Source organism: Macaca mulatta, chromosome 11 (assembly GCF_049350105.2).
Source record: "Macaca mulatta isolate MMU2019108-1 chromosome 11, T2T-MMU8v2.0, whole genome shotgun sequence".
Lineage (NCBI taxonomy): Eukaryota > Metazoa > Chordata > Mammalia > Primates > Cercopithecidae > Macaca > Macaca mulatta.
Window position 1 is genome coordinate 96,816,696 of NC_133416.1, and position 18,977 is coordinate 96,835,672.

The 18,977-nt window shown below is 41.2% G+C and overlaps 1 long non-coding RNA gene across 1 annotated transcript in view; it reads left to right on the forward strand.

Moving 5' to 3' along the window:
* The window catches only part of LOC107000962 (uncharacterized), a 41,749-nt gene that overhangs the window by 12,903 nt on the left and 9,869 nt on the right, over positions 1 to 18,977 (forward strand). Inside the window, exon 3 of the long non-coding RNA XR_003720735.2 lies at positions 13,851 to 13,989. This is a non-coding gene — a long non-coding RNA (uncharacterized LOC107000962). The remainder of the gene's footprint in view (positions 1 to 13,850; positions 13,990 to 18,977) is intronic.

An 18,977-nucleotide genomic window follows, 5' to 3' on the forward strand; every position in this document is an offset into this window, starting at 1 on the left:
CCTGACCTTCCTAAGGGTTAGGTAAACACTCTTATCAAAAGAGGGAGAAGGGACACAGGTCAGAGGGCGGCATTGTGGTGTCTTGGCTTCTCCAGCCTCACAGACCTAGTCTGAGTCTCATGGAGAGAAAGGACTCAGGAAGCAGCAGAAGCAGCTGGATTTTAAATTGAGCCTGGTGAGACAGTTGGGCACAGGCTGCTATGCTTGTGTAACCTGGAGGCAAAGTAGGAAACAGACTGGCAGAGGATTCATCCTTCTTCTAGGTCTGCATAGACCAGAGCATGGTGTGGACACAGTGAAGACTGCAAAGACTTTACCTTGCTGGATTGTGGTGAACTACCCAATTCAACAGAGTAATTTAAACTAATGATTCTCAACCAGGGACAAGTTTCCCACATGGGACATTTGGCAATGTCTAGAGACACTTATGGTTATCACAACTAAGAGTGTAGGTGCTACTGGCATCTGGTGGATAGAGATCAGAGATGCTGCTAAACATCCTACAATGCACAGAACAGCCTCCACAACAAAGAATCAAGCCCAAATGTTAAGAATACTGATACGAGAAACGCATATTTAAAGGAAAGCACTTAGTATAGTGCCTGGCATTTGTTAAATGCTTAATAAATGTTGATTCACCATGAGTTGATCTCCTGGTGTCCATAAGGTTTTAAATAATTGTCAGTACCCTAAAATGAATCATATATAGTATACCGAGATTTCTTCATTACAAGATGTACTTTTTAAAAATCACTTTTTAAATTTCTTGAATTGGTGTGAGATGTAGTAATTGATATATTTTCCCCTAAGAAGCTGTTATCAAATCATGGTGCATATCAGTTGATGGCATCTTAAAGCCCTGAAAAAGGGCCAGGAGCTGTGGCTCATATCTGGAATCCCAGCACTTTGGGAAGCTGAGGCAGGCCTCACTTGAGGCCAGGAATTCAAGACCAGGCTGGCCAACATGGCAAAACCCCATCTCTACTAAAAATACAAAAAATTAATCAGGCGTGGTGGCGTGCACCTGTAGTCCCAGCTACTCAGGAGGCTGAGGCATGAGAATCAATTGAACCCAGGAGGTGGAGGTTGCAGTGAGCTGAGATGGTGAGATGGTGCTGCACTCCAGCTTAGGTGACAGAGTGAGATTCTGTCTTAAAAAAAAAAAAAAAAAAAAAAAAAAAAAAAAAAAAGCTAAGCTTCTAGGTTTCTATTATCTGTATTAGAACAGGTGTTTTTGAAATACTACCTGGGAATGTGATACAGTAACCTATTCGTGTATAAGCTGACTTATATTCAGAACAAAAGAAAATAAAAAACATTAACTTTGGTAGAAATCCTAGACAGCAAGCATTTCTCCTTTCTTTTAGAGATGACAACCAAAGGTCCATGAAGGCTTATTTACTGGCTCAACTCTATGCAACTAGTCAGCAACAAAGCCACACCTACAAGTCAAGGGTCCAGAATTCCAGCTCAGGTCTGCTCCTCAGATAACTGCAAATGTGTACTCTTTATTCAAGTTGTGATCAGCAAGAGGTTGTTACTCTTTATTCATCTATGTGACTAGTGATATTTTCTATGGAATATGATTTTGGTCCTCAGGCTATGTTTATATAATCATTCCATCAATGTTATTGAACATCTTACTATGGGCCAGGTAGTATGTTAGGTGTTGTACTTATAAAGATAAATAAAAATGGCTACAAGGGTGAAAAGCTCACTTACCTTCTAGGCCCAAGTGGATAACAAAACTGATTGAGTTGGGGTTGCCAGATATAACATAGGGTGCCCTAACTGAATTGCATGAATTGCATCGGACCTACTTATACTAAAAAATAAAAATAAAATCGTTGTTTATCTGATCTTCACATTTAAACAGGCTTCTTGCATTCATATTTGCTAAATGCGGCAACCCTAACTAGCTGGGAACTGGGGAGAGCTGGAAAGTACATGCTTTATCTAAAGGGAGCAGCTGCTACCTCCCCTCCCGACCCCCTCTCAGGAATCATTGCCACAAGGCATGCAACCCCAGTGAACTCATTGAAATTACCATGATGTACTGGAAATCCAGGACTCTAGTTAAAATCTCCCTAATTTTAAAAGTTGTAAACTGATTTGAAAAAATTTTAAAGACTATGTGGGCCAAAGGAAAAAAAAGAAAATAATGTCTGTGGATTTTGATGGTGTTTAAGCCACTTCCAAAATAAGACTTCTCTTTCTTACCTGAATGTGGAACCAGTTGAGCCATACAGGTTTCAGGCAGATTAAGGTCAAAATGTCAACTTCAGTACTGATGATGTAACCATAAAGGATTTGGCTTAAGTGTACAACCAAATAGCCTTGCTAGAAAGCTCCCGAATTGAACTAACCGTCCTCCCCACAAATCCAGCCCTTCACCACAGCAAGGTAGAGCTAACCCTCCAGTCAAGAGAGCAAACTAGAATATTCCCCTCCTTGCAGATAACACAAGTATGAAGAGAAAGGAGAGCAGCAAAGGCTGTGCCTGGTCCCTTCCAGACTTTCCAGATAACTCTGCCCCACAGGAGGACAGGGAAAGCCAAAAGAGAGAAGCCAGGATTGTTAGTCCTGGAAAATGCCTCCATATAGAAACATGAGCCAGAGAATAAATCACTCACCTCTCCAACCAGTTGGATTTGGTCCATGAGTTCCTAGTTTTGTTCACCTGACTCAGTCCCTGACTTTTAAAGTCAAGTGCATCAATATGCTGCCAGTACTTTGATGAACATCTATACAGCAGTGAATTCCACCTGGGGTAAAGTATTCATGTAGGTTAGGATGCTACAGAGGGACTCTGTCTGTTTTCTTTTTTTTTTTTTTTTTTGCTAAGGCCTCCACATATTAGGTGGTCTGTACTCTTTCTTCTATGGGAAGGGCTAGGATACCTAAACGGGAGTTTCAAGGAGGGGGCAACAAACCAGTTTTGTGGCTCTCAGCAAACATCCATCTCAAAGGTGAGTTTGGAAATAATGGAGACTATGTCAGTGTGTTTGTGTCTCAGGCCTACTTCCCACGCCTATGGGGGAAGGGTGGGACTTATCTCTCTCTTCCCTCAAGCCTGCTAAGAGGAGATTAGACTATATTCGAGATAAGTACCTCAAGCACAGTGACAGCCATGCAGCTCATGCCTGTGAAATCAAAAGGCAAGAGGCTGCAGCTGGCTGGCTGCTCTGAGGGCAGAGAGAAAAGACCAGACTGCTCTTGGAACAGACTGTTCTCCCACTGATGATGGGGACAAAGATGCATGAGTGTATCTCCAGGACTGGATGTGAGCTGCATGGCAGAAAAAGAGCGCAGGTCTGCAGCCTGGGAAAACCCAAAAGGATGCCACAAACCCAATCGGAAGATGGGTCGTCGGGGCCCCAGGAGCTGAGAAAGGAATAAAAATGACAGAGAGAGAACACAGCTGCCCAATGAGGTCCTCAGAGAACCCACAGAAGTGCCCATGAGAACAGTTGTCTCTGGGACTCAAACCCATGGAGAGGTGCTTTTAAACATGCAAAGAGAAGGAACCATCATCATATTACATTGTAGTGTCTGCATAAAGAAGACCCTAACTCACCTCATATCTCTCCTCCTTCCTCTGCTTTAATCCAGGAGGAGCCAGAGACCTCTTAGGAAGTGGAGAAGAAGGGAAAGTAAGGAAAAAGCCACTATTCCCCATGTTAGATGAGGAAATAGGAACATTCTCCTCCTCTACCCAACACCCACTGTAGCTTTTAGTGGCTAGAGTCAGGAAACAAGAGAAGCTTTCGTGTTTAATGAATTTCAGAGGTTTGACTAGGACATAGAAATGGATATTTTAATTACTGAAAACTATTTTGTAATTAGAGGTGACTGGAAGACATTTTATTCTCAGCAGAAGAATAGATAAGGATAGGACCTTCCCTCCCCTTTGGGCCCCACCAAGGTTTTATCCAGAGGAAGAGGAAGAAGTAACCCTTTATATGAGTTTGAATAGGCAGAAGAAGAAAAGGATGAAGTTGTCTTCTAATTGCACTCTATGAACGTTACTTTTTTGTTAACATAAATGTTGCATATATTTTTAGCTGGTGTAACAAAAAAACCATCTCAAGCTGGCTTGCATAACAGCTTTGGACACATCTGATCAAGGCCCTGGTTCTGTTTGCTAGTGATCCTCCTGACTCTGCCCTCTCTCCATGCTAGTTTCTTCCTCAGATTGACATTCCTTTTGGTCACCAGATGCCTACAATCAGCGGGTGCAACTCTCTGCTCCCTGTTCACTTCTGAAGTGGGGAGCATGGATACCAACCACAGAACAAAGCCCTACAGTCTCCCACTGAGTAGAACACCCGTGAAGAAGTGTTGGCCATTTCCCTGTGGCCAGGGAAATATCATGTACTGGTTGGATTAGGCCTGTATTAATCCAGTCAATGGAACATAGTTAAACTATCCCAAACCCTCCATAGACACTAGAGAAAAGGTGAATCCAACCAAATGTAAGACTGCTACTCAATAGGACAGAAATGGCATGGATGTCAGTGAGATGGGGAAAAAATGTGTGCTAAAGGAGATCAGGAAGGACCGAATAGAAGACAGGGCCTTTGAATTGAAGCCTTTAATGAGGAAAGGGGATTGAGATTTTATGAGGGCCAGGGTGGAGAGCGGGTTGTGAAGAGGATCGGGAAAATGTAAGGACACCGCGGATATAAGAATTAGTGGGAGAATCATGGGCCACAAAGCAGCAGGATTATATTACAGAGACTGTAAGTAGTGTTTATTGGAGCACAGGGTACTGGGGAGGTGGAGGAAAGATGAGACTGTTAAGGAATTTAGACACAGCATGTAGTAGCTGGCAGGAAACAGATGACATTCTCAAACAAGGCAGTTGAGGAGAGCTAATAAAGGCACCACTTACCAAGGTGTAGTTAGGATTAAGAGAAAGCAAACTGGGATGGTGCTGTGCTATGGGCTAGCAACAGCAGGAAGTCATTTCTGTCCCTAGGTCTGAAGAGGGAACCACGGGAGCCAACACCAAGGAACCAGAGATCTTAGAGTCTCCAAGTCTGCAGGAGCCGTGGCCTTTGGTAGAGGGATCGTGCCTACTCTTAGCAGCCTGGCTGGGAGGGGCCTGGGGAAATAATACCCCAACTTCTCTCTTCTTCAATATCGATGAGTTCCACTGGTTAAAATCAAACTGGAAGTTGGAGAGAAAGAGAGTCTATCTATACAAGTCAGCACCCTGGAGCCCAGAAGAGAGTAAAAAGGGGATAAAAAGCGGATTCGGAGGGACAAACAGAAAACACCCAACACAGAAGGAGGAACAAACATTTGGAGGAACAAACAGAAAATATCAGAAAACATTTTAATCCTGGGTCCTGGGGCGTCATGGAAGGTTTTGAAGTTAGGAGCACCGCCATCCTCTAGGGGGAGCTCAAGGATTTCTCACCACTCACCCCCAAGGAGATGCATCAGAAGATCAGGGCGAAACAGACTTCAAGGAAAGAGCCCTCGGCTAGAAGAAGCAGCCTGGAGGAGTAAAGGGATTGCTCCTGGAATTGGAAATCTACCCTTTGCACTTCGATTTACTGCACTTGGATTGATTTGCAAGAATAACCATTAAAATAATCAAAGCTAAAAGTAAGTATGTACTGTGTGCCAAGTTCTTGACTCATTTAGCACAACTCTTTGGAGGTAAGCACCATTGAAATTCTCACCTTCTAGATTAAGAGGCTGATAGAACCTGGATTTGAGCCCATTTTCAATGGACCACTCTCTGCTCTGTTTTATTCTCATGCTGCTGGTGTAGTCAACTGAGTCAAAGGTTGCCTTTGCTTAGAAGGTCTAACAAAACCAGAGCAGGGTCCATGGAAAAGGAAACATGAAAAGGGAGATATTTCCTGGTAAGATTTGTGTTCATTTAACAATTTTAAGCACATATTTAATAACCTGGCACTCACTACCTGGCAAGCACTGAGCCAGGTGCAGGATATCCGAGGGAACTAGGAGAGAGGCACTAAGTGCCGTACTAAGAGCCTGAATGAGTGCATTTGCGTCCTGGGTCTGCTACATGTGTGACCCAGGAAAAGTCACTTAAATCATTTAACTGTCTGTTTCCTCATCTTTAACATATAAATCATTTAAAAATACACAGCACTTGGAATAATAAACGGGCAGATTGTTAATGTTAAAGGTGTGAGCTGCTGTTCTTACAACACAATGTCAGCCCCTGAAGCTCTTACAGTAGATGGAAAGATGGAGATGAGTAGGATCTAATTTTTGGCCAAGTGCAAAGGAGCTAAAAATGCCACCCACCCTGCTACTTACTTCAGCAAGACCCAAGAAAACAAGGGCAAAAGGAGCTCTAGAGGCTCTTCTTGGTCTAGCCCTGCTTTTGAGTTTGGGGCCAAAGTTCTGATTCTGGAGTGTTAGCAAGTTTCTTGTCTGTCATTCCAGCTCTGATCAGTTAATACCGGTTGCCTGAACCATGTATTAAGAGAGATCTCAGACTGCATGTAGAGAAAGGATGCCTTGAGAGATAAGTGATGTCTGCCATTGATTGAGGGTGGAGAGGAGGAGCCAAGTGGTTCTAGAACAGTGTCCTTTTGCCTAGAAGGTCCCTACAGCAGGAGCAGCCGGGCAAGACTCAGAAGTCCTGATTATAATCACAGATTAAGGTGACCAACTATCCCAGTTTGCCTAGGACTGTTGCAGTTTTAGAACAGAAATTCCTGCAACCCAGAAAACCTCTCAATCTTGGGCACATCCCAATCATCTTTGCAGGCTTTCTCTATCTGACAATACAAAAAAAAAAAAGAAAGAAAAAGAGAGAAAGAAAAGGAAAGAAAAAAAACACTATGAGCTCTGACTAGAAAAGATTACTCTTTTTGTCTTGGCCAATTTCAGCCTGTGAAAATGCATCTTATTCTGGCCTGTATGTGCCAGCCATATGCCCTCAAATATTCCCCCACTTCACAATAGCTGACCTCCATACCTCTCTCCTTTCTCAGCTATTTTTCCTGCTGTATCCACTGAAGACTTAGTAGGAAACAGATGGCACCATCAAAGGGTTTAGCTGAGAGAATTTCATGCAGGGATTATTTACAGAGGCGTGGGCAGGGTTAATGGAACCAACAAGAGCTGGGGAGACAGTCAAGGATTAGCTCTTACCACAGGAGGTCTGCAGGGACAAAGGGAGGGGATGCTGTTACCAGCCTGGTAAGAGCTGAAACTGTGCAGGAGAGGTCACTGGGCCTGGGAGCTGGAGCTTCTGTCTCAACTGTGGTGAGGCAGGGAGGAAAGAGGAGGGCATAAAAATCCCTGGCCTGGCTCTCCTCCTGCCCTCTGGCCTCTTGCCGGTGGTTTCTTGCCAGAGGGCAAGGAAAAGCAAATGAAACAACAGGTCTAGTAGAGGTCAGCCTCCCAGGCCACAGAGCATGACAGGAAAGGGCAGAGAAGAGATCTAAGAATAACCATCCCAGGCCACCCTATTGTCACTCAGTTTCCATTCTAGCCCTTTACTTAGCCAAAGAAACTCAGGTCCTCAACACAGAGAAAACATAGTCTCATCAGCTACTGTATCGCTGAGTAATGATGTATTTCAGTCATATTACTGCCTGGAACCTAAACTGTAACTTTAGTCACCACCAAGATGCAAGGCAGCAAGGAAAGGTAAAAAATAAATAAATAAAACTATCATACTACAGCTCCACATCTAAGCAGTTCGAATCCAATAATCCTGACTTCCTCCTCCCAGCACTCATTACATAATTCTTTACCCTCACCTAGCATCTTGACAGTTAAGGTGTCTTACCTGATGGGGTGAGCCAAAACTTCCTTGCCACAGGATCCAGGTGGTTCCATCTTTGTTGAGTTACTGCCGTTTCTCATTGACCGTTACTACTGGACATGGGAGTGCAATGAATCCCATGGGCTCCAGATACAGTGTTGTTCCCATGTGATAGCAAAAATCCCAATTTCTCCTTGATAATCAAAATTAATCATACCGGTCCATACAAACACCCAATCCTCTGCCTTTGATCAGTGTCATGAACAACCTGAAATGTCGAAGGGGCATTCTCAGTGTTTCCTAGTAGAAATATGTCTCCCCCTTGGGCACAAGAACCTCACACCCATTACATGCCATGTTTTAGGGACAAGAAGACAATATTATTGAAGTGGGTTATTACTCATCCTGAGTTCCCAGAGCCATGTATTCAACACCCTGCATCAACCACTGATCTGACCACTTACAAGACAGCACCCCAACTTCACGAGATGTTGTCTCCCAGCAGTCTCCATAAATGCACCTTTAACAGGACATTTCATCATTCCATCAATCTAGCTGCTTCCAGGTAGGAACAATGAATTCTATGATGTGAGCCTAATACCACAGCTGTTTCACTGTAAATGAGTTCCTTGATCAGTGATAATGCTGTGTGACACATGGGGATGAATAAGGCAGCTTATCAACCACATATGGTAGTGCGGGCAGAAGCATCATGCACAGGAAAGGGAAATTACTCTCCAGTATATGTAATTATTCCCATGAAGACAAATTCCTGCCCCTTCCATAATGAAGTGGTCCAATAGTATCAGCCCGGATGGCTGATACTTCCAAGAAATAGTGCCAAATAAGGGTTCGGTGTTGCCTTCTGTTTTAGAAATCTGGGCACTCAGCAGTGACAGTGGCAGATCAGCTGTGATGAGAGGAAGTCCACGTTTGTTTGTTTCATTGCCTCTGTTCCTATTCCCATGTCCACTTTGTACATGAGACATTTACCCAAGCACAAACATGGCCAGTGTCTTAGTATGCTCAACTGCTTTAACAAAACACCATAAACTGGCTTGTTTATAAACAGCAGAAATTTATTTCTCACAATTCTAGAGGCTGGGAAGTTCAAGATCAAGGTTCTAGCAGACTCTGTGTCTGGCAGGAGCCTGTTTCCTGGTTCATAGAGGGCCACCGTCTGTGTCTTCATATGGTGGAAAGGGCTATGCAGCTCTCTGGGATTTATTTTATAAGGGCACTAATCTCATTCTTAAGGGCACTGCCCTGGGGACCTAACCTCTCAGTGGCCTCACTTCCTAATACCATTCACATTGGTGATTAAGTTTCCACATATGAGTTTTGAAGGGACACAAATATTTAGACCATAGCAGCCAGGAAGGAGGCTCACTACAACCAAGGGATAGGTCATCTAGGCCACCCCCTCATTTAGCTTTCTGTGAGGTAGATGTCCTCTGGGGGAACATTTATATGCTACTCAAATAGCCTCAAAGACTAACCATTTTTAGAGGTCCATCATAACTTCCCTTTAGGTGATCTTGGCACCAACCTTCCAGGTCCCTGATAATTTGACCAACCCATTAGCCCCTACCTGTGTATTTGTGTATTTCAGGAAACCTCAGCTTATCCCTTCTTTCATGTCAGTGGCCAACCAGATGTACTTCCAGAAGTTCTGTCCATGGGGAGAGTTCCCCGTGGCTTGCAGAGCCATCCCAGACAGATAATTCTTAAACCAGACCAGGCCACTGTCACCCTTTTTTCTCATCAAATGGTCATAGGGAATACCCGGGGAGACCAGAGGTATGGTTTGAGGGAAAGGCGGGAAGCAGTAAGAAGTCTGACTCATCTGCTTATGCAGAGAAGAGAAGAGCTGAGAATAGATCTGAGGGTGTGAGGGGATAAAGAATAACAGCTCACCCACGTCTGTGCAGTTCTTTACCCTTAAGTTTAAGTGAAATGGTTCTTCATCAAGCTTCTTCTCACTTGGTTTAAGAAAATCCTTAGAGATATAACAGCATCAATATTACAAGCCAATAAGGCAACAAAGCAATAGCTTAGCCCTTGACATATATTTCTGACAAGTAATGTATTTCATGGTGTTTCCTAAATGTACATGAGGTAGAAGTAGATATATCCAATATCTATACTTAATTGATTTTGCCAGAAAGTCTATCTTGAAGTGTGAACTTCTGATAAATTCCTTCTGTTTGTGCCTTTTTAAAGACAAGTTCCATTTTTATGTTGTCTTTGTCAGTGACGGGAGAAATCAGATCAATTTTTTAAAGTCAGTTTTTTATATAAGCATTATTGAAACTATTGAAATCTGAGTATGGTGTTTTTAAAATAAACTGTGTTAAACTAATTTGTAATATCAGAAGTCAGGAAGGGAAGATGAAGGGGCATCTTGGGGCTGGTGATGTTGTGTTTCCTCCTCTGGGTATTGGTTATCTGAGTGAATTCTTTTTGTGAAATTACAACAAGCTGTACTTATGATAGTTGTACTTTTCTATACACGTATTCTTCTTCAATAAAAAGAAAATAAAATGAAAGGTGCTCCATATAACGATGACCTTTTGGCAAAAATTTCCATGAAATAGAAACTAGATGAAAAAAATTTACAAAATACTGCATAATTAGTGCATTCTTCTGGCTCAACAGCCCATCAAAAACACTTATTAAAGACCTAGAATTATTAAAGGCCTAAGAATGCAATGACTTGCATTAGATATAGCTGATAGGCCAGTGGGAAGGACAACATATCACAGAATAATCATTTCATTCACAAAACGGAAACACTGAATACTTACTATGTGTCAGACACTAGTCTATATGCTTGAGATTCCATGAGTAAGCAAAGCATTCCATGTTCTTGTGGAACTGATGCCTAGTGAGGGGAGACAGGCAGCCAATTAATAATAAACAATGAGTAAATTACATGGTATGTTAGATGTGATAAGGGAAGCTTAAGAAAAAGAGCAGGATGAGGGAGCATTGTGGGGAAGCTTGCAGTTTTAAATAGGATGTTCAGAGTGGCATCACTAAGAAGGTGGTATTTATGCCAAGGTATAAAGGAGAAGATATTGGCCATATATGTAGCTGGGGAAGAGAATCCAGGCAGAGGGAACAGTGAAGCAGGAGATAACCCAACAAGTTCAAGGCAAAAAGGCCAGTGTGATTCAAAGTGAGAAAAGAAAAAAGGAGTTGATGTGAAGCCCGGGAATCAATGTGGGGAAGGAGAATTCCAGGCTGCTGCAAGATTTCCATTTTTCACTTTCAATGAAATGGGACACCATTGCAGGAATTGGGCCAGAGAGTGGCACGAGCTGACAAATTTTGAAAGTATCTTGCAGCTGTTTTGAGAAGAGGCTGCAGAGGAGAAATAATCCAGGTGAAAAATGATGGTAGCTTGGACTAGACTGATAGCAGTGGACATGTAAATAATGGTCAGAGTTTGAGTATATTTTGAACATTGAGCCAACAGGATTTGTTAGAGGACTGGATATGAGATTTGAGGAAAGAGAAAAGTCACACTTGATTTTGAGGTTTTGATCCTGAACAAGGATGAAGCTGTCATTGACTCAGCTTCAGATCAGGGAGACTGTGGGCAGAGGAGGATTGGAGAGGAAGATTAGAAATTCAGTGTTGGGCACATTAGGTTTGAAATGTGTATCAGGTAGTCTAATAGAGAGGACAAGTAGGGAGTTAAGTAAAAGAGTTTAGAGTTTAGGATAAATGTGTGAATACAAATGTAAATTTCACATCAATAGCCATAGAGATTATATTTATAAGACTAGATAACACAGAAGAGAGTATATAATAGAGACAAGAACCAAGGACTAAGGCCTGGAGCACTCCAAGAGAAGCACCCAATAATATAGAAAGAAAGAACAGCCAGTTCCATCCAGAGTATTTCAAGTCTGCAACAGGACTAGTTGACTTAACACCACTTGCCACTGTAATAATTACTTCCCAGGAAAATAAGTCCAAAGATATTTTCCAGTTTCTATGCCAAGCCATGATAATGATTAATTGCACAGTATCTGGCACATGGTAAGAGCTTCCTAATTATTACAAATTGTTGAATGAATTATTTCAGGACTGTGGGAATAAGCCAAAATCTCTTGAGACTTGAGCCTTTATTAGAGAGACCTGATTTATGAAACACATTTAGGGTCTTTCCCCTTCTTGAGCCCTCCAGGAATATTGAGGACCAGATATATCAAGGTGATCCTACCTGAAACTGAACTGGAAGCCAGCTGGCTACTCCATGCAAATCATCTGTTTTTCCTTCCTAATCAATTCTATCTGAATTGTGTGTGTGTGTGTGTATGTGTGTCCTTGAACATCTATCCTTCTTCCTCAGAGCCTTTGGCCTTGCTGTTCTCTTAGTCTAGATCATCTCCCCTTTGAATAGCTTATTGTCTCTCTTTACTGAAGCTTCAGTTTAAATACACCTCTTCAGAGAAGCCTACGACCACTGTTGATCACTAGTAATCATTGTTTGGCCTCAGCCTACACTAGTCTCTTCCACTTATCTTTCTCTTTAAACCACTTATTACCACCTGCCATTGTATTATATTTATTTGGTTAGTTGGTTATCCTCTGATTCTCCCACTAAAAGGCAGTCTCTCTGAGACAGGGATTTATTTTGTTCTTCCATCCCCAATATATAGATATAGAACAAAGCCTTGCCACTAGCAGGAAACTTGGTAAAGGTTGGTTTATGAATGAATCCACTCTCTCAGGTCTGGTCCAGATACCACTTAGTTAAAAATCATGTGGATTTCCCACCATGTGGAAGGATTATTATTCAGCATAAGTAAAAGTAAAGAACACGTGATCCCAAACCCACAAAAGCCTGCAATCTGGTTGCTCTAGGTTAGACTGTTAGGCTGATAGCAGTTTACTTCCCATAATTCTATTTCCTGCCAGGCTCCTGAGAGGAGAGACAGTGCTTTGGGTGAAGAACAACCATCATTTTAGCAGAGGTTCCATGGTGTTTTCCATGACAGTCATCTCTGGGCAAACAACATAAGCTTCTAAGTAAATTTAGTTTCTGATCTGGGATGAATAACTTGTATTTTTATCTTATAAATTGTACCCAGCAATCCTTTTCTCACCCCTAGCCCTTGAAGATTGGAGGAAATGGTGTTTCTGACTACACCAGTAACAGGATGGGAGCTTATTTTAAAGACACTTGTAGGAAAGGCTTTGGAGAAAAACTAGCTTATCGGGAGACTCCTAATTCAGGATCTTATATCCTTGATTAAACTCTGACTTTTACAATTTCCCAAAGTACACACACACACGCACACATGCACACACGCACACCAGAATTAATTGGTTCAGAATGAAACCAGCTAACACAGTGGCGCATTGTGTGGAGGTTGATCTCTATTGTGACCTAACTCCATGGACTACATGGAAATACAAGAACCAAAACTTGTATTTGTGTGACCAAAAGGTAAGGAAATTCAGAATACATAAGGCTATAAAAGGAAAAAAACAAAAAGAAGGTAAGCAATAAGTAAAGCTTTCAGAGTCTCACAGCTTAGTCCTCTGTTAGGAGGTAAAAGGTTTATTTCTGTCTCAAGCGTAGGCTAAGGCAAACCCAAGTCTTGCTCTTTGTGGTGGGCTTATGAGCAGGGTGAATGGAAAAAGGGAAATTCCTGGCAAGCTCTGGCTTGGAGATGGTACAAAAAAACCTCAGTAAGTATAGTGCATTTCCTTCTTTCCTGAATCCATACTAACTTGCCCAGTAAAACTTTCTTTAGTCCTTTACTGATTCCAAGACTTATTTTAATTTTTGCCTTTCAATTCTTATTTCCTTTCCCACAGATGGTACTGGGTAAAACAGAAGCCTGTAAAAGTAAAGCTTAAAAGACATTCTTTCCTTTTTTTGGCTTTAAAATGTTTCACATGACTAGATGATAGTCCCACCTCATCCACCCGCACTTACATTTTTCCTCTTCCCAGCATTAATAGGTCTAAACATGCAGTTAGGCAGGAAATTTAGAATAAGAAACTTTATTATTTTCTTGCCTCTTGGAGTTTTCAAAAAATATTGAAGGGGTTCTGATTCCAGGTACAATGGAGTAAGTGTACTCACACCACCCTGTTCCTCCCACTGAATGCGGCTAAAAAACCTGGGCAGAATAAGTGGAGCATCTGAGGACTCTGAAAAGTAAAGAACAGCAGGCAGATTGGAGATGAAGACCAAAATGGTGAGTGTGTCATTTTTTTCCCCTCCAGTTTCCTTTGAAATGAACACAAGACTGCCTGAAACCCAACATAGATACTAAGACACAGAGAGAGCTCAGGAGGGATCCTCCAATTACAGCTCGTAGAGTGGGAAAGGAATGCCTAGCACTAGGAGATAAAAACAATTATTTTAAATTTTTTCCCTTTCCTCCAGTCTTTCATTTATGTTAGACCCTACTAATTACTGCAGCGGTAGCAATAACAGGAGCACACGGGAATCAAAACTGAGAAAGAGGAACATTCCTCTCCAGTTGGAGGAGCTGTGGCCCAGAGAGGGTAAGATGAACTCCTGTGGCTTTTTCTACCTCCGTGTTCCCTCATCACTTGATCTGAGATGTGGGGACAGTTTCAGAAAGTGCACAACAGAGTAAGGCCACCAGAAGTCCAGATTTCTGACCACAGAAAAAGGTGAGAGCCCCAGGACACCAGGGGGTATAAGGAGATCACAGAGAGAAAGGAGTTCAGGATTATAGCCCTTAAAATTGTTTATGAGCTCTTGGGCTCACCCTTGATTTGGAAAGGCACAGATCTGATGCTACCCAACATAGGCATAAAGAACTGAACCAAAAGACTGTCCACTGCCCAGATCTTTGGCTTGAGACTGGGAAGGCACATACATGAGACAGACTTGAAAAGGACTACAAAGGCTTTAGAAACCAGACTGGCATTGGAATCTTAACCCACAAATGGCTGGTCAGAACTTATGAGCTGAACCCGTTGTGTCAATTACCTGCTAAAACAAAAATATAGACATTCTTTGTAGGAGTTAAACAAGACTCCACATCTTATAACATATCATTCAAAACGTCTAGAATACAATCCACAAGTGTGCAGCGTGCAAAGAACCAGGAAGATCATGACTCACTTAGTCTGGCTGACAAAGACTTGCTAGCAGAGCTATTGTAAAAATGTTCCACCGAGTAAGGAAATAAACTCTTACATAGGTGGAATAACAGAATGCCTCAGCAAAGAAATAGAAGATTTAAAGAAGGTTTGAAATGTTAGAACTGAAAAATATAACTTAAATATAACTCACTGGATAGGCTCAATAGCAGAAAAAAATCAACAAAGAAAAAAGTGTACTTGGAGACAGATCAATAGAAATTGTTGTATTTGAATAACAGAGAGAGGCTGAGCGCAGTGGCTCACGCCTGTAATCCCAGCACTTTTGGAGGCTGAGGCAGGTGATTTTGAGATCAGGAGTACGAGACCAGCCTGGCCAACATGGTGAAACCCTGTCTCTACTAAAAATACAAAAATTAGCCAGGCATGGTGGCATGCGCCTGTAATCCTAGCTACTCGGGAGGCTGAGGCAGGAGAATTACTTGAACTCAGGAGGCAGAGGTTGCAGTGAGCCAAGATCACACCATTGCACTCCAGCTCTGGGAGACAGAGCAAGACTCCATCTTGTAAAAAACAAAAACAAAAACAAAACACCACTCTCATATAAAGAAAACCTAGGATAATTCACTGATAGCAGTCATATCTTAAAAGAACTGAAAGGGGTTCTTCAGACAGAAGTGAAATGATCCTAGAAGGAAATTGTGATGCAGAAGGAAGAGCAACAGACATGGCAAATATCTTGGAAAGTAGGTTATTCTTCTTTTATGAATATTTTAATATACGCTTGATGGTTGAAAGCAAAAATTAAAACATTGTCTGCTAGAGTTTTCAATGTATATAAACATAATCAATAAGACAACTACAACACAAAGCAGGAAGGGAAAATAAATCTGCATGGTGGTAAGGTTTCTACAGTCCATGTAGTAAAATATGGATTCTAAGTAAATTTTGAAAAGTTAAGTAGATGCATTGAAATTATAAGACTCAACTAAAGCAGTGCTTAGAGGAGAATTTCAAATCAATCATCTAAATTTTCAATTCAAGAAATTAGGGAAAAGAAGATTAAAATAATCCCAAAGGAAAAAATAAATAAATAAATATAAGAGCACAATCCATGAACACAAAACAATAGAAAAGAAAAACAATAGAAAAGCCAATGAAACCAATGGCTGGTTCTTTAAAGTGTGTGTGTGTGTGTGTGTGTGTGTGTGTATATATATATATATATATTTTTTTTTTTTTTTTTTTTTTGAGACAGAGTCTTGCTTTGTCGCCCAGGCTGGAGGGCAGTGATGCGATCTTGGCTCACTGCAAGCTCCACCTCCCAGGTTCATGCTATTCTCCTGCCTCAGCCTCCCAAGCAGCTGGGACTACAGGTACCTGCCACAACGCCCGGCTAAACTTTTGTATTTTTGGTAGAGACGGGGTTTCACCATGTTAGCCAGGATGGTCTCGATCTCCTGACCTCGTGATTCACCCGCCTCGGCCTCCCAAAGTGCTGGGATTACAGGGGTGAGCTACCGTGCCTGGCCTAAAGTATGTATATTTAAAGAACCAGAACACAGACACATATTTAAAAGAGCCAGAATGGGCCGGGTACGGTGGCTCATGCCTGTAATCCCAGTACTTTGGGAGGCAGAGGCAGGTGGATCATCTGAGGCCGGGAGTTTGAGACCAGCCTGACCACATGGAGAAACCCCATCTCTACTAAAATCACAAAATTAGCCAGGCATGGTGGCGCATGCCTGTAACACCAGCTACTCGGTAGGCTGAGGCAGAAGAATCGCTTGAACCCAGGAGGTGGAGGTTGCAGTGAGCCGAGATTGTGCCATTACACTCTAGCCCGGGCAACAAGAGGGACACTCTGTCTCACAAAAAGAATAAGAAGGTAAAAGAACCAGAATGATAGAGTTAAAAAAAAGTAAATACATACAGTTTAAATACTTACCAGAAATACATATAAATACATACCAAAATAGTGAATACATACCATTATACAGATTGAAAAAAAAGACACCAGTCACCACTATCAGGTTGAAAGGGGATATCACTAGACTCCACAGACATGAAAAGGATAAGAGAATACTTTGAACAACTGTACACATATAAATTTGGCAACTTAGAAAAACTAGGCCAATTCATAAAAAACCATAAAACTACCACCACTTACCCAAGATGAAATAGATAACCCAAATAGCCCTATAACTATTAAAGGAATTAATTCCTAATTAATAACCTTCAAAAAAAGGAAATTTCCAGGTGTAGACTGTTTCACTAGTAAATGCTACCAAACATGTAAAGAAGAAAAAACACCAATTCTATAAAATCTCTTCAGAAAAGAGAAGAGGAAGAAATACTACTTAATTCATTTTAGGGGCCAGCATTACCTGATATAACAACTAAAGACAGTATAAGAAAACTACAAACCAATATTGCTCATGACAACGGATGAAAAATCCTCAATACATTCAAATCCAAAAATATATAAAAAGAATAATATACCACACCAAATGGAATTTATATTGTGAATGCATGATCTAATGTTAAATATCAGTCAATGCAATTCACCATATTAACAGTATAAAGGATAAAAAACAGTGGATCACAGATATAAATATAAAATGTACACCTGTAAAACTTTTAGAAGAAAATGGGATAAAAATCTTCATGACTTTGGGTTAAGGAAAGAGTTTTTAGTCATGACAACAAAAGCACAATCCGTAAAGGAAGAAATTGACATGTTGGATTTCACCAGAATTAAAAACTTTTGCACTGCAAAAGACATTGTTAAGAGTGTGAAAATAAAAGCTACAGATGGAATAAAATATATGCAAATCACATTTCCAACAAAAGACTTTTATCCAGAATATATAAAGAATTCTTAAATTTCAACAAGAAAACAATCCAGTTTTTAAATGGATAAAACCTTCAATAGATACTTTACCAAAGAGGATGTATAGATGGTAAATAAAGCCATGAAAAAATGTCCAACATCACTAGCCATTAGAAAATGCAAATTAAAGCCATAATTACACACCTACTACTAAGGCTAAAATAAAAAAATAAAAAAACCCTGAAATACCAAGTGGTAGCAAGAATGCTGAGCCACTGGAACTCTCAAACTTTTCTGGTGAGAATGTAAGATAATACAGGTACTCTGGAAAAAAGTTTGTCAACTTTTAAATGAAGTTCAACATATATCCACCACCATATCCAGCAATCTCACCCCTTAGGTATTTAGCATAGAGAAATAAGTAAGTTTACAAAATAACGCCTTATAGAGAAACGTTTATATAGTAGCTCTATTAATAATTACCACAAATGAAACAACCCAAATTCTTTCAACTGGCGAATACATTTGGTACATGTAAATAATGAAATACAATTCAATGACATAAAGAAACCAACTACTGAATCATGCAACAACTTGGGTGAATCTCAAAGGCACTAGCTGCGTGTATTAGTCTATTCTCACGCTGCTAATAAAGACATACCTGAGACTGGGTAATTTATAAAGGAAAGAGATTTAATTGACTCACATTCCACATGGCTGGGGAGGCTTCACAATGATGGCAGAAGGCAAATGAGGAGCAAAGTCACTTCTTACACGGTTACAGGCAAGAGAACTTGTGCAGGGGAACACCCACTTATCAAACCATCAGATCTTGTGAGACTTATTCACTACCCTGAGGACAGTATGGGGGAATCCACCCCCAAGATTCAATTATCTCCACTTGGCCCTGCCCTTGGCATGTGGGGATTACTACAATTCAAGATGAGATTTGGGTAGGGACACAGTCAAACTATATCACTGAGTGAAAGGAGCCTGTCTCAAAAGGTTACATGCTACATGATTCCATTTATATGAAAATTTCTAAAAGACAAAACCACAGTGATAGATAACAGATCAACGATTTGTGATCTGTTAGGAATTAGGGGTAGGAGAGGAATGGAATGGCAAAGGGATAACACGAGGGAGTTTTCTGGGGTGATTGAACTGTTCTGCATCTTGGTTGTGATGGAAGTTACATGAATTTATACATGTGTCAAAATGTATAGAACTGGCCAGGTGTGGTGGCTCATGCCTGTAACCCAGCACTTTGGGAGG